The following is a 14892-nucleotide window of genomic DNA, read 5'->3' on the forward strand; positions in this document are numbered from 1 at the left end:
TACGATCTCTCAATAGTGTAGGCATGGTCTTTTCCTGTTGATCTTGTTAACTCTATCCAGGTGTGTATGCATAGTTTTGGTCCTCCTTTTTTGGAATATACATATTTTGCGGGGTGTTGAGGAGGACAGCAATACTACAAATAGCTTAGCACGTTCTAGATAGAGATTTGGTGATGAATATTCTCAAGGCTAAACAGCTTACTAATTATAGGATATAAAGCTAAACTAGAATGCAACTGTGTATAAAAATAGTTAGTGATTGGTTGGATAGTTTGATGGTGTTGAGCCTTCCCAATCGGACTATAAATTGGCCTCAACTCAAAATGGAGTTGCATCATCCTTCCAAAGGGAAAAAGAAAAAAAAACACAGAGAATAAAATAACAAAGTGGAAGGAAAATCAAGATGGCTATGAAATTAAGTTTCTTGGCAATGCTTTTGTGCTTATTGTTAGCATCTACACCTAAAGCTCATGCTAGTGTGTTTGACGTGACGAGTGCAACATACGGTGCAAAGCCTGGCTCTGATGTCGTACGGCCTTGGCCAAGGCTTGGAGTGATGCATGTGCATCGCCATCCGCGAGTAAAGTTGTTGTTCCGAGCGGGACATACAAGTTAAAAGAAGCAAATTTCAGAGGCCCCTGTAAGGCTCCTATTGAGATGCAAGTTCAAGGCACACTGCAGGCTCCAGCAGACGCTAGCCAACTCACAAGACCGGATACTTGGGTTGGTTTTCAGTACATTGACATGCTCACCTTATCAGGTGGTGGGACTTTTGATGGCCAAGGAGCACTTTCTTGGAATCAAAATGACTGCCACAAAAACAAAAATTGCAAACCTATTCCCGTTAATCTGCGGTTCGAATTCCTCACAAATTCCAAAGTTCAGGACATAACTTCACTTAACAGCAAATTTTTCCACATGCATGTTTTCCGATGCAACCATACTACATTTCAACAGCTTACCATCACAGCACTGACGACAGTAGAAACACAGATGGAATCCATATCGGGCTTCATCGTATCAACATTACTCATGCAAAGATTGGAACGGGATGACTCAGTATTTTATTGGTGATGACTCACGAAATCACAGTGATCTGATGTTACTTGTGGGCCAGGCCATGGAATAAGCATTGGAAGCCTTGGAAAATATAAGGGCGAAAAGGATGTGACCGGGATCATAGTTAAGAACTGCACCCTGACTAATACGGACAACGGTGTGAGAATCAAAACATTTCCAGATTCTCCTTCGCCTAGCACTGCCTCGGGTATACACTATGAGGATATTATCATGGTTAATGTCAGTAACCCTATCCTCGTAGACCAATTGTACTGCCCATATACTCAGTGTGAACAAAAGCCTCCGTCAAAAGTTAAGATAAGCAATGTTAGCTTCAAGAACATTAAGGGCTCATCTTTCACTCCACTTGCAGTCAAGCTTGTATGTACCACGGGCATACCGTGTGAGAATGTGGAGTTGACTGACATTGATCTCACCTACGGTGGAGACAAAGGCCCTCTTACCTCTATGTGTTCTAATGTCAAGCCCACAATTACTGGCGTGATAAAGGGTCTTGGTTGTGCTACATCGTCCTTGGCACCTCTTCCTTTATCCAAGAAGTAGAAAGTAATAATTAATGTTCTCTATACATAAATTGCTGTGTTCTACTTTGCTTTTGTGCTACATGTTCTCTCCTTTGTCCAAGATAAATAAATACACAACACAATTTTCATCAATCCCAACAGGGTTTAGAGCCCGCTTATACCATTGTTGACCTGTTTGATTCCAATTTTCATCGCTGAAAACTTCCTTTGTGAATTTGGCAGTAACACCGCATGATATTTCTCTGTCTTATGTAAAAAACAATCGATAGATCTTTCCCGCCGAAATTTTGTCGGGACTATTGAAGTGGAAGGGGATGCACAATATATTATTACTGCTCTTGAGAAAGATGGGGAGGATTTGCATGTGTGGAAGGTCAGCTTTTTAAAGAAGCTAAGTGCCTCACACATTCTTTCTCTATGGTGAGATGGCGATATAGCTCTGTAGAATGCAATAAGGTGGCTCACTCCCTTGCTAGGCATGCCTTGTTGTTAGATCAAGAATCTTTTGGTTAGAGGAACAGCCTCCATGACTTAATTACTTCAATGTTATTGGATAATACTCCAAGTTTATCAAATTAATGAAATCTTTCACAATTTTTTAAAAAAAAAAAAAAATAGGAGGGTGAAGCTAGAAAATAATTTTTTGAGGGACCAAGAGTGTGAATAACTTAGTTTGGGGGCCATTACATAAATCTTTTACAAACTCTTCCATAAAATGCTAGAAATAGCCCTATACTGTTAAAATATTATATTTATGGAGTATAGCCGGGCGGCTATACCGTTAAAATATTATATTTCGCGCGGCTATACTATTTAGTGAAGAATTAGTATTTAAATATTTCAATTAATTTCATAAAAATGACTTAATAAATAAAAATTAATTATCTTAAACAATTTTGTGGAATTTAAAATTATTTTAAAAATAGTTTCAATTAATTACAAATTCTAAAAATCGAATTTTAATCTCCAAACTCTAAATCCAAGTCTTGAACCAAAAACCCTAGCTTTCGAACTTGTCCGAACTTGTTCCAAAATCGTTCGCGGGCCTTAAACTCTAGCTACAAATCTACTGTAGGGCACTTAGGACTCAATTAGGCTTGGATAATCACGTAACTCGATCTAGGGCTTTACGATCTCTCAATAGTGTAGGCATGGTCTTTTCCTGTTGATCTTGTTAACTCTATCCAGGTGTGTATGCATAGTTTTGGTCCTCCTTTTTTGGAATATACATATTTTATGCGGGGTGTTGAGGAGGACAGCAATACTACAAATAGCTTAGCACGTTCTAGATAGAGATTTGGTGATGAATATTCTCAAGGCTAAACAGCTTACTAATTATAGGATATAAAGCTAAACTAGAATGCAACTGTGTATAAAAATAGTTAGTGATTGGTTGGATAGTTTGATGGTGTTGAGCCTTCCCAATCGGACTATAAATTGGCCTCAACTCAAAATGGAGTTGCATCATCCTTCCAAAGGGAAAAAGAAAAAAAAACACAGAGAATAAAATAACAAAGTGGAAGGAAAATCAAGATGGCTATGAAATTAAGTTTCTTGGCAATGCTTTTGTGCTTATTGTTAGCATCTACACCTAAAGCTCATGCTAGTGTGTTTGACGTGACGAGTGCAACATACGGTGCAAAGCCCGCTCTGATGTCAGACGGCCTTGGCCAAGGCTTGGAGTGATGCATGTGCATCGCCATCCGCGAGTAAAGTTGTTGTTCCGAGCGGGACATACAAGTTAAAAGAAGCAAATTTCAGAGGCCCCTGTAAGGCTCCTATTGAGATGCAAGTTCAAGGCACACTGCAGGCTCCAGCAGACGCTAGCCAACTCACAAGACCGGATACTTGGGTTGGTTTTCAGTACATTGACATGCTCACCTTATCAGGTGGTGGGACTTTTGATGGCCAAGGAGCACTTTCTTGGAATCAAAATGACTGCCACAAAAACAAAAATTGCAAACCTATTCCCGTTAATCTGCGGTTCGAATTCCTCACAAATTCCAAAGTTCAGGACATAACTTCACTTAACAGCAAATTTTTCCACATGCATGTTTTCCGATGCAACCATACTACATTTCAACAGCTTACCATCACAGACTGACGACAGTAGAAACACAGATGGAATCCATATCGGGCTTCAATCGTATCAACATTACTCATGCAAAGATTGAATCGGGATGACTCAGTATTTCTATTGGTGATGACTCCCACGAAATCACAGTGATCGATGTTACTTGTGGGCCAGGCCATGGAATAAGCATTGGAAGCCTTGGAAAATATAAGGGCGAAAAGGATGTGACCGGGATCATAGTTAAGAACTGCACTCTGACTAATACGGACAACGGTGTGAGAATCAAAACATTTCAGATTCTCCTTCGCTTAGCACGCCTCGGTATACACTATGAGGATATTATCATGGTTAATGTCAGTAACCCTATCCTCGTAGACCAATTGTACTGCCCATATGCTCAGTGTGAACAAAAGCCTCCGTCAAAAGTTAAGATAAGCAATGTTAGCTTCAAGAACATTAAGGGCTCATCTTTCACTCCACTTGCAGTCAAGCTTGTATGTACCACGGGCATACCGTGTGAGAATGTGGAGTTGATCTGACATTGATCTCACCTACGGTGGAGACAAAGGCCCTCTTACCTCTATGTGTTCTAATGTCAAGCCCACAATTACTGGCGTGATAAAGGGTCTTGGTTGTGCTACATCGTCCTTGGCACCTCTTCCTTTATCCAAGAAGTAGAAAGTAATAATTAATGTTCTCTATACATAAATTGCTGTGTTCTACTTTGCTTTTGTGCTACATGTTCTCTCCTTTGTCCAAGATAAATAAATACACAACACAATTTTCATCAATCCCAACAGGGTTTAGAGCCCGCTTATACCATTGTTGACCTGTTTGATTCCAATTTTCATCACTGAAAACTTCCTTTGTGAATTTGGCAGAATAACACCGCATGATATTTCTCTGTCTTATGTAAAAAACAATCGATAGATCTTTCCCGCCGAAATTTTGTCGGGACTATTGAAGTGGAAGGGGATGCACAATATATTATTACTGCTCTTGAGAAAGATGGGGAGGATTTGCATGTGTGGAAGGTCAGCTTTTAAAGAAGCTAAGTGCCTCACACATTCTTTCTCTATGGTGAGATGGCGATATAGCTCCGTAGAATGCAATAAGGTGGCTCACCCTTGCTAGGCATGCCTTGTTGTTAGATCAAGAATCTTTTGGTTAGAGGAACAGCCTCCATGACTTAATTACTTCAATGTTATTGGATAATACTCCAAGTTTATCAAATTAATGAAATCTTTCACAATTTTTAAAAAAAAAAAAAAAAAATAGGAGGGTGAAGCTAGAAAATAATTTTTTGAGGGACCAAGAGTGTGAATAACTTAGTTTGGGGGCCATTACATAAATCTTTTACAAACTCTTCCATAAAATGCTAGAAATAGCCCTATACTGTTAAAATATTATATTTATGGAGTATAGCCAGGCTATACCGTTAAAATATTATATTTCGCGCGGCTATACTATTTAGTGAAGAATTAGTATTTAAATATTTCAATTAATTTCATAAAAATGACTTAATAAATAAAAATTAATTATCTTAAACAATTTTGTGGAATTTAAAATTATTTTAAAAATAGTTTCAATTAATTACAAATTCTAAAAATCGAATTTTAATCTCCAAACTCTAAATCCAAGTCTTGAACCAAAAACCCTAGCTTTCGAACTTGTCCGAACTTGTTCCAAAATCGTTCGCGGGCCTTAAACTCTAGCTACAAATCTACTGTAGGGCACTTAGGACTCAATTAGGCTTGGATAATCACGTAACTCGATCTAGGGCTTTACGATCTCTCAATAGTGTAGGCATGGTCTTTTCCTGTTGATCTTGTTAACTCTATCCAGGTGTGTATGCATAGTTTTGGTCCTCCTTTTTTGGAATATACATATTTTGCGGGGTGTTGAGGAGGACAGCAATACTACAAATAGCTTAGCACGTTCTAGATAGAGATTTGGTGATGAATATTCTCAAGGCTAAACAGCTTACTAATTATAGGATATAAAGCTAAACTAGAATGCAACTGTGTATAAAAATAGTTAGTGATTGGTTGGATAGTTTGATGGTGTTGAGCCTTCCCAATCGGACTATAAATTGGCCTCAACTCAAAATGGAGTTGCATCATCCTTCCAAAGGGAAAAAGAAAAAAAAACACAGAGAATAAAATAACAAAGTGGAAGGAAAATCAAGATGGCTATGAAATTAAGTTTCTTGGCAATGCTTTTGTGCTTATTGTTAGCATCTACACCTAAAGCTCATGCTAGTGTGTTTGACGTGACGAGTGCAACATACGGTGCAAAGCCTGGCTCTGATGTCAGTACGGCCTTGGCCAAGGCTTGGAGTGATGCATGTGCATCGCCATCCGCGAGTAAAGTTGTTGTTCCGAGCGGGACATACAAGTTAAAAGAAGCAAATTTCAGAGGCCCCTGTAAGGCTCCTATTGAGATGCAAGTTCAAGGCACACTGCAGGCTCCAGCAGACGCTAGCCAACTCACAAGACCGGATACTTGGGTTGGTTTTCAGTACATTGACATGCTCACCTTATCAGGTGGTGGGACTTTTGATGGCCAAGGAGCACTTTCTTGGAATCAAAATGACTGCCACAAAAACAAAAATTGCAAACCTATTCCCGTTAATCTGCGGTTCGAATTCCTCACAAATTCCAAAGTTCAGACATAACTTCACTTAACAGCAAATTTTTCCACATGCATGTTTTCCGATGCAACCATACTACATTTCAACAGCTTACCATCACAGACCTGACGGTAGAAACACAGATGGAATCCATATCGGGCTTCACCGTATCAACATTACTCATGCAAAGATTGAATCGGGATGACTCAGTATTTCTATTGGTGATGACTCACGAAATCACAGTGACTGATGTTACTTGTGGGCCAGGCCATGGAATAAGCATTGGAAGCCTTGGAAAATATAAGGGCGAAAAGGATGTGACCGGGATCATAGTTAAGAACTGCACCCTGACTAATACGGACAACGGTGTGAGAATCAAAACATTTCCAGATTCTCCTTCGCCTAGCACTGCCTCGGGTATACACTATGAGGATATTATCATGGTTAATGTCAGTAACCCTATCCTCGTAGACCAATTGTACTGCCCATATACTCAGTGTGAACAAAAGCCTCCGTCAAAAGTTAAGATAAGCAATGTTAGCTTCAAGAACATTAAGGGCTCATCTTTCACTCCACTTGCAGTCAAGCTTGTATGTACCACGGGCATACCGTGTGAGAATGTGGAGTTGACTGACATTGATCTCACCTACGGTGGAGACAAAGGCCCTCTTACCTCTATGTGTTCTAATGTCAAGCCCACAATTACTGGCGTGATAAAGGGTCTTGGTTGTGCTACATCGTCCTTGGCACCTCTTCCTTTATCCAAGAAGTAGAAAGTAATAATTAATGTTCTCTATACATAAATTGCTGTGTTCTACTTTGCTTTTGTGCTACATGTTCTCTCCTTTGTCCAAGATAAATAAATACACAACACAATTTTCATCAATCCCAACAGGTTTAGAGCCCGCTTATACCATTGTTGACTGTTTGATTCCAATTTTCATCGCTGAAAACTTCCTTTGTGAATTTGGCAGTAACACCGCATGATATTTCTCTGTCTTATGTAAAAACAATCGATAGATCTTTCCCGCCGAAATTTTGTCGGGACTATTGAAGTGGAAGGGGATGCACAATATATTATTACTGCTCTTGAGAAAGATGGGGAGGATTTGCATGTGTGGAAGGTCAGCTTTTTAAAGAAGCTAAGTGCCTCACACATTCTTTCTCTATGGTGAGATGGCGATATAGCTCCGTAGAATGCAATAAGGTGGCTCACTCCCTTGCTAGGCATGCCTTGTTGTTAGATCAAGAATCTTTTGGTTAGAGGAACAGCCTCCATGACTTAATTACTTCAATGTTATTGGATAATACTCCAAGTTTATCAAATTAATGAAATCTTTCACAATTTTTAAAAAAAAAAAAAAATAGGAGGGTGAAGCTAGAAAATAATTTTTTGAGGGACCAAGAGTGTGAATAACTTAGTTTGGGGGCCATTACATAAATCTTTTACAAACTCTTCCATAAAATGCTAGAAATAGCCCTATACTGTTAAAATATTATATTTATGGAGTATAGCCAAGGCTATACCGTTAAAATATTATATTTCGCGCGGCTATACTATTTAGTGAAGAATTAGTATTTAAATATTTCAATTAATTTCATAAAAATGACTTAATAAATAAAAATTAATTATCTTAAACAATTTTGTGGAATTTAAAATTATTTTAAAAATAGTTTCAATTAATTACAAATTCTAAAAATCGAATTTTAATCTCCAAACTCTAAATCCAAGTCTTGAACCAAAAACCCTAGCTTTCGAACTTGTCCGAACTTGTTCCAAAATCGTTCGCGGGCCTTAAACTCTAGCTACAAATCTACTGTAGGGCACTTAGGACTCAATTAGGCTTGGATAATCACGTAACTCGATCTAGGGCTTTACGATCTCTCAATAGTGTAGGCATGGTCTTTTCCTGTTGATCTTGTTAACTCTATCCAGGTGTGTATGCATAGTTTTGGTCCTCCTTTTTTGGAATATACATATTTTGCGGGGTGTTGAGGAGGACAGCAATACTACAAATAGCTTAGCACGTTCTAGATAGAGATTTGGTGATGAATATTCTCAAGGCTAAACAGCTTACTAATTATAGGATATAAAGCTAAACTAGAATGCAACTGTGTATAAAAATAGTTAGTGATTGGTTGGATAGTTTGATGGTGTTGAGCCTTCCCAATCGGACTATAAATTGGCCTCAACTCAAAATGGAGTTGCATCATCCTTCCAAAGGGAAAAAGAAAAAAAAACACAGAGAATAAAATAACAAAGTGGAAGGAAAATCAAGATGGCTATGAAATTAAGTTTCTTGGCAATGCTTTTGTGCTTATTGTTAGCATCTACACCTAAAGCTCATGCTAGTGTGTTTGACGTGACGAGTGCAACATACGGTGCAAAGCCTGGCTCTGATGTCAGTACGGCCTTGGCCAAGGCTTGGAGTGATGCATGTGCATCGCCATCCGCGAGTAAAGTTGTTGTTCCGAGCGGGACATACAAGTTAAAAGAAGCAAATTTCAGAGGCCCCTGTAAGGCTCCTATTGAGATGCAAGTTCAAGGCACACTGCAGGCTCCAGCAGACGCTAGCCAACTCACAAGACCGGATACTTGGGTTGGTTTTCAGTACATTGACATGCTCACCTTATCAGGTGGTGGGACTTTTGATGGCCAAGGAGCACTTTCTTGGAATCAAAATGACTGCCACAAAAACAAAAATTGCAAACCTATTCCCGTTAATCTGCGGTTCGAATTCCTCACAAATTCCAAAGTTCAGGACATAACTTCACTTAACAGCAAATTTTTCCACATGCATGTTTTCCGATGCAACCATACTACATTTCAACAGCTTACCATCACAGCACCTGACGACAGTAGAAACACAGATGGAATCCATATCGGGGCTTCGACTGGTATCAACATTACTCATGCAAAGATTGGAACGGGATGATGTATTTCTATTGGTGATGACTCCACGAAATCACAGTGATGATGTTACTTGTGGGCCAGTGCCATGGAATAAGCATTGGAAGCCTTGGAAAATATAAGGGCGAAAAGGATGTGACCGGGATCATAGTTAAGAACTGCACCCTGACTAATACGGACAACGGTGTGAGAATCAAAACATTTCCAGATTCTCCTTCGCCTAGCACTGCCTCGGGTATACACTATGAGGATATTATCATGGTTAATGTCAGTAACCCTATCCTCGTAGACCAATTGTACTGCCCATATGCTCAGTGTGAACAAAAGCCTCCGTCAAAAGTTAAGATAAGCAATGTTAGCTTCAAGAACATTAAGGGCTCATCTTTCACTCCACTTGCAGTCAAGCTTGTATGTACCACGGGCATACCGTGTGAGAATGTGGAGTTGACTGACATTGATCTCACCTACGGTGGAGACAAAGGCCCTCTTACCTCTATGTGTTCTAATGTCAAGCCCACAATTACTGGCGTGATAAAGGGTCTTGGTTGTGCTACATCGTCCTTGGCACCTCTTCCTTTATCCAAGAAGTAGAAAGTAATAATTAATGTTCTCTATACATAAATTGCTGTGTTCTACTTTGCTTTTGTGCTACATGTTCTCTCCTTTGTCCAAGATAAATAAATACACAACACAATTTTCATCAATCCCAACAGGGTTTAGAGCCCGCTTATACCATTGTTGACCTATTTGATCCCAATTTTCATCACTGAAAAAATTACATGTGTTGTAAATGGTGGATGACCCACATGTTAAAAGTGGAAAACAATGTTAGAAGTGAAACACTAGGTTTTACGCAGAGTTGAAGACTTCTTGGCTCACTCACTATTTACATACATCAAGAAGTAAATATTGTGGTTGAGGAGTAAATGTTGTGGTTGTAAGGCTTGTACCCTCCATCTATAAATTGAGGCAATCTTAAGGCTTTTGAAATGCACCAATTAGAAGAGAAAAGTGAGAGAGTGGAATCAAAGAGAAAATTCTATCAGTGCAATACTGCAAGCATAAATACAATTTCACTCCAATATTTAATTGTACTCTCATACTCAACTTATTTTATAACAACATGAGTTTCGTGTCACTAATTATGATCCAATTACATATTTACTTACTAGGGTTAAGGGAAGTCATGAGTCATGAACTTAAGAACAGAGGTCACAATTTTTCCTACTAACATGCTAGTTTTCTCCAAAATCAGATGGCTCATTCATCAAATTATAACGGGCAATGCAGAACTTAGTTGGTTGATCTCTTTTATCTCCAGTCATGTTGGCAAGGTTCGAACAATACCCAACAAATATTTGTGTGTAAAACCCTCCCCAATCACTTGTACCAAAAAAAAAAAAAAGAGTGCAACTAAACAAATCCTAAAATTAACTGAGTACACCATATGATCTAAGTACACCCTAATATTTAAATTAAAATGTAAAATTAACCAAGTACACCCTATTTAACTACCAAAAATACCCATAGTACACCTTCTTTTATTTTTAATTTTTTTTAAAATATTTAAAATTAAAAAATAAAGCAAAAAAAAAAAAAAATATTTTAACCAATATATATCTCTCTCTAACAGACCCGTCCGTAAATTCCTCGGAACTCGACGGACTTCGCTTAATTATCGACATCATCCCGATGCCGGGCCCATTTACTAAAGATCGAGACTTTCTACCAAAATTTGTGAGTCTCCCGTAAATTGAACATTTCCCAATTTCAACTGCTCAAAATTTGATTAAAAACAACCAATCGGCAAAGATGCTTTACAAGCAGTAAAATAATTTACAACCAAGGCCTCTGTGCCTCACAAAATTTAAACCCTCAGTGAGCGATACATAGCATATCTACAGAATTCAAAATACAACCGAAATATCGTCAATCTGAAAGGAAAAGGTACCAAGAGTCTCTACGAAGACTCGAATTCCAAGATGCACTCGGTCCGCCAACGCAAAGCTCGCATCGGAGCGCAAAATGTAAAGTTGTGAGTGGACAAAAATCAAGTTCAGTTCAAGTGAAAACAAAATAGTGTAACCCCCACCTTTATTAAAACATGCAAGGAAACCATAAGCATAACAAAACAACATAAACAGTACATGCATACATACTAACACATTTATACCGGATCTCAAATCCGTAATCCGTGAATAATACTTCACGAAGCCCACCACTCAATTTAAGAGTTCCGAGAGGTTAGACTCTCATAAACATTCTCAAAGGTACGACCGGCGAGGAAGTATCCTTACCGAGAAATAGAACCAAAGAACAGTCATACGTACATATAATTATATACATACTAAATATATGACGTAACAGAATAATAATAATAATGTTAATAATAATAGTATATGAATATCACCAATATTTAATTGTACCGGGGAAACAATCCAATCGGGGGACTGTTTGACTAGTCCACATGGCAGAGCCATTCCTCAATTCACCATGTGTCTAGGGAACGAGCCGTCCAACTGGGGACTAACTCTCACCAGACGCAGCCGACACACAGTCAAAGCTTGTACGCCTGAAATACCTCCCACGCGCGCAGACTACCCCAAATCCAGGGTCCACAGAACATCCTCAAGGATGTTCTGAGTTCTCATAATTTCAAAAGTACTCAATATCCGTAACCAAAATCAGATCAGGAGAGGTACATGAATTAGTGCTTAACGCACTTCACTTAACAGATCAAATATTACCTTTCTATAGCTCATATCAACCACCACGTACCCCATGCATAGACGCATGTAAATATAGTTTCTCAAAAGTCAATTATTATAATAAGTTTTATGAAAGCCTCGAACTTTCATTCGAGCATATAAAAATTCTTGATAAACATAATAAAACTATATGTCATATTTCCATAAATGAAATCATATTGAGTTTCAAAAGAAAAGTCCACTCACAAGTAGTCCCACACAGCTTGACCCTAGAGGGTCCCACTGCTGCGTATCGGGTGAGCTGATTGAATACAAAAATACGATGAACGTCAAGCGCTTCAAAACAGAACTTTAAAATAAAACCCTAGCTTCCCGGGAGTTCCTATAGGTTTTACGAGGTCTAGGATACACGTCCTGTACGTTTGGTCCGAAACGGACGGTTAGATCGCTCACGATCGCACAAATGGACGGTGCCATACTGAAACCCTCACCCTAGGTTAGCATTTCCGGAGTATCCGGGACTCCGTTTTACGATCCGTCGAATCCTACACGATCCTAAGGGTATCTAGAGGAACATACTTCAGTTTGAAAACGATCCAACGGTCGGGACATATCGAACCCGAATAACGCACAATATGCGATAATTCGTTCGATTGTCAAACGACCTCGGAATCGAGATCCGCGAAATCCTACGCGCTCGTGACAACCTAAGGATCACACTGGAATGATTTACAGCTCCACCACACTTGCCCACGCGCCGCCACACGCGCTGGCAGCAAGCGGGTGTCCAAAGCGATTAGGCTTGGCCGGAAAATCTCAAAATCTCGGCCCAAGACTCCTATCCTAGATGTAACACCCTATTTGGAGTCACTTTTGTTCTTGGGCATACCCCAAAAATTGACCGGAAGTGGCCGGAATTTCATCCCGAAATCCGTCCAAAACCTAAGTCGAAAATCAGACATCCTACGCTCAAAATCGATGCAATCCTATCCAACCATCAGCTAGAGCATGAAAAATAGGTAGAAATCCATACCTTATACGTCCAATTTGGTGGAGAAATGAGAGAGAACGAGCGATTTGAAAATTCAGGAAAAACCGCCGAATTTTCTGCAATTTCCGCGAAATTTGCAGCTGGCAGTGAGCTTTGGGGTTGGAAGTGGAAGATCAGCCGGTCATTTTGGGACCAACACTACCTCGAATGGTGACCGGAGGAAGCGGTGGCGTGAAGAATTCGCTCGGGTGAACAGTGACGGGAGAGAGGTCTCGCGGGAGAGAGAGAAAAATATAAACTGAAAATGAAAAAATCTGATTTTATTTTTACAAATACCATTTTCGAGTTATTTACGATTTTGCCACCGAAAGAAATTTCATCGCCAAAACCTCGTTATAATTCCGATTCAAGCCTACCGCCTGTCCACGAATTCATCTCAGAACCACCTATGCAACCAAACCACTTGTGGTCCCAAAATCCTTCCGGACAAGAAAATGACCGAAATACCCTACCCCAAGGGTAGTTTCGTAATTTCACATTTAATTTAGTTTTACCCTTTGCATCGGAAATTAAATAGAGTCAGGTGTTACACTCTCTCCCCTTGACGCTGCAGTTTTTTTTTTTCCCTATCTCTCTCTTGTGCGACCACCACCACATGGAATTGTAGTTCTCCACCACGACCTCCATGGGTTTTTTTTTTTGGAAACATCTGAATTGGGATTGGGATTGGGATTGGGATTGGATTGTTGCATTTGAGAATTGGGTTTTAATGAGTTGTCGTCGGAGTTGAAGGAGAAATGATGACTAAGGTTGTTGAGGGGGGTGGCGTAGAGAATAAGGTTTCAGGGTGGGGTGGGTCGAGAAGGAGATGTGTTTTTTTAAAACTTTATTTTTTGGTTTTAAATACTTTAAATGATTTAAAATTAAAGAGTTGACCATAGTTATAACAATGGACATGTGTTAAGTCTTAAGGACGGTGTATATATTGGGGTACACAATTCAATATATATATTTTGGTCATTTTATATCAAGATAAATTAGAGCACTTCTACCTATTTGCCATGGCAAAGGGCAAGGGCAAGGCAATGGTTGTTACTATTCAAGTGAATAGTGGCAGCCCTTGCAAAAGGCTTGTCGTGTTTCCACCCATTAAAATGACAAAGGGCAAATACTATTTACTTTTTTTATTTATTTAATTTTACTTAAACGATTAATTTGGATAAGATTTTTGGTTGCCACGTGTCAATATTTATTATAAAATTCACATATCATATTTTGGATGAATTTTTTGGATTTTTCGATTGCCACGTATCCATATTAATTATAAAATTCACATCTCAAATTTCTGATAAGATTTTCGGATAAGATTTTTGGTTGCCACGTGTCAATATTTATTATAAAATACAAATCTCATATTTCAGATAAGATTTTCACCCTTTAAAATTGTGTCACGTGTAATCTCTATCTTCTAAATCCCTCTATAAACCAGAGCCTCAACTCAAACCTCTCACACCATATCCTCTCTATCTTTTCATTTCTCATATTTTAGATTTCATAGTCTACTCTCAGTGTTTTACATGAGGAGGTGCTTGGAGAGGGAAGAGCGAGAAATGAAAGAAAGAAGGTGCAGACGAGCTGAAGAAGAAGGGGAGGAGGAAGAAGATGATGAACAAGTTGCTATAGTAGTGGGTATGCTCCATCTATTAAGCCAAGGCCACCACCGTAGTTCACAAGTTGGTCGTGGCCCAAACGTGAACAGACGTAGGCATTCTAGGGGTAAGAATCTTTTTGAAGATTACTTTATTCCAAATTCGTTGTACTCTCTACTGTTAATTTTCTAGGGCGATATGGAATTCAAGCCCATTTCAGAATTTTAGGCCCACTCGGTTTAGTGGTCCCCGCACACTAAACGGGCTACTTAAAGCCGGTGGAATCGCAAAATGGGGCTCAGGCCCTCTTTTGCCAGGGCCAC

General features: G+C 39.2%; 4 pseudogenes; all 4 read left to right on the top strand.

The window, feature by feature from the left end:
- The first annotated feature begins 403 nt into the window (after nucleotides 1-403).
- LOC148916620 (exopolygalacturonase pseudogene) lies at nucleotides 404-1623 on the top strand (annotated as a pseudogene).
- Nucleotides 1624-3137: 1514 nt separating this feature from the next.
- On the top strand, nucleotides 3138-4356 carry LOC148916621 (exopolygalacturonase pseudogene; annotated as a pseudogene).
- A 1510-nt stretch (nucleotides 4357-5866) lies between these two features.
- LOC103330531 (exopolygalacturonase pseudogene) lies at nucleotides 5867-7083 on the top strand (annotated as a pseudogene).
- Nucleotides 7084-8589: 1506 nt separating this feature from the next.
- On the top strand, nucleotides 8590-9812 carry LOC103330533 (exopolygalacturonase pseudogene; annotated as a pseudogene).
- Nucleotides 9813-14892: the final 5080 nt, after the last annotated feature.

The sequence above is a fragment of the Prunus mume genome, linkage group LG5 (assembly GCF_029339155.1).
Source record: "Prunus mume cultivar Tortuosa linkage group LG5, ASM2933915v1, whole genome shotgun sequence".
NCBI classification, from domain to species: Eukaryota; Viridiplantae; Streptophyta; class Magnoliopsida; order Rosales; family Rosaceae; genus Prunus; species Prunus mume.